This window comes from Camellia sinensis, chromosome 8 (genome assembly GCF_055761805.1).
Source record: "Camellia sinensis isolate YWXY chromosome 8, ASM5576180v1, whole genome shotgun sequence".
In the NCBI taxonomy this organism is placed as follows: domain Eukaryota; kingdom Viridiplantae; phylum Streptophyta; class Magnoliopsida; order Ericales; family Theaceae; genus Camellia; species Camellia sinensis.
In genome coordinates this window covers 30,765,894-30,768,097 of record NC_138968.1, presented here as the reverse complement: position 1 = coordinate 30,768,097, position 2,204 = coordinate 30,765,894, and positions in this window count along the sequence as shown.

The window sequence follows — 2,204 nt, the reverse complement described above, 5'->3', positions numbered from 1 at the left end:
CAATGCATGTTTTTGTTTGTTTTTTTTTGAAATGCAAATGATGCAAGTGAAATGCAAGTTGCATGAGATGCGCGACAACACGCGGCTTAAGAGATGCAATGACAATGCGAACGAACATGCGCACATCAATGCGCCAAAGGTTTTGCACGCTCCAAGGATTTAAGGTCTCCTAGACCGTGCGTATTTAAGGTCTCGCCAGACCATGCGTGTTTAAGGTCTCGCCAGACCGCGGGGGTATTTACAAGACGCGTGACAATGCGCTGAAGGTTTCGCACCTCCAAAGGATTTAAGGTCTCCTAGACCGTGCGTGTTTAAGGTCTCGCCAGACCATGCGTGTTTAAGGTCTCGCCAGACCGTGCGTGTTTAAGGTCTCGCCAGACCATGCGTTGCACGATGGTATGATGTGCAAGATAGCGCTATGCGTTAGGCAACGCGAGTGCACAGGACAGTGCAATGGAATGCATGCAAAATGCAATGAGATGCGCAAAACAGCGCAAACAATTTTGAAATGCACAAAACAGTGCAATGCGCAGAACAGCGCGAACAATACAATGCACAAAACAGTGCGATGCGCAGAACAGCGCGAGGTTTGAAATGCACAAGACAGTGCGACGGTTTGAAATGCACAAAACAGTGCGATGCGCAGAACAGCGCGAACAATTTTGAAATGCACAAAACAGTGCAATGCGCAGAACAGCGCGAACAATACAATGCACAAAACAGTGCGATGCGCAGAACAGCGCGAGGTTTGAAATGCACAAGACAGTGCGACGGTTTGAAATGCACAAAATAGTGCGATGCGCAGAACAGCGCGAACAATTTTGAAAAGCACAAAACAGTGCAATGCGCAGAACAGCGCGAACAATACAATGCACAAAACAGTGCGATGCGCAGAACAGCGCGAGCTTTGAAATGCACAAGACAGTGCGATGCCAAGTGTGACATGCATGCCACACGGAGTGTAAAATGGGCTTAAATGCGCAACAACGCACGTATTCCGGAATGCATGACAATGCATGGAATGGAAATGCAATGATGCATAAGAAACGTGCACGACAATGCAAAGGGGTGCGTGTTGCAACGCATGTAACACGTGCATAACAATGCAAATGTGTGGCGCGCGACAGCGCAATGTAATGCACCGAAGTAGTGTGATGAACTTGTGCAACACACATGGGGTAACTTTTGAATTCAAAAGGATACAAAAAGGATACACCTTGTACGAATTCGAGTGCCACGCACTGGAGACACGGCCCGCGGTCAGAACGGAGGCCGGTTGGGCGTCGGAGATGCACTTTCTTGCACTTTCTTGAGCTATGAAGAGCACGAACTTCTCAAATGGCCTAAACAAGGCTGTGGGAACCCCACCGGCCGAAAGGGGAGGCCACCGGCTGGCCATCGGCACAAAAACAATTCTATCGGCAAAAAAAGTGCCGGCCGGCACAAAACATTGCCGACCGGCAAACAGTTGCTGGTGCGGGGCAGTTTTGTCTTTTCGCCTCGGGTGTTATAAAATAGGGCTTCAAGCCCTATTTTCTCATTCCTTGGCCGTCGAAAACTCTTGCCCTCTCTCTCTAGAGTGTTTTCCTTTTCATTTTTCGCCGTTTCTTCGCGTTCTACGCCCGTTTCGTCGTCGGATTCGCGATCCTCTTCGCGTTTCGGACATTTTCCACCGATCACATTCTCGTTTCGGTGCCTCGTTCGGCGTTCTCGCCTTCTCGGGGTTTGTTCCCCTCACTTTCCTCTTCATTTTCGTGCCTTTTCACATTCCGGCCTTCCCGGCCATTTCCGACCCTCTCGGGAGTTGACTTTTCAGTTGACTCTTCGTATTCCGGCTCGATTTTCCTTTTCCGGCCATTCTCGTACCATTCTCTACATGGCGGACGACATTCCACGTGTCGGGACTCCCCCGGACCACGAGATGGATCCCGGGGTCGAGGTCTTACCACTGAGCGAGCGCCCGTTCGACCCGGCGACCTACCAGCCGGCGATCCACGTTCTGCCCCCAGACGGCCTGCGTCAGTTCCGGAGCTTTGAGAGGTACGCGGCGCCTGAGCTACTGCTGCGTGAGCCTACCTCCCACCTTTCATTCGGCACTTCCGAGGTAACTCTTCATCTTCTGCTTTACTTTTCGCAATGTAGGATACAAAACTGCCATAGTTAGCTGTATTCTTTAATTGCTGAAATATGATATGCCGTAGACC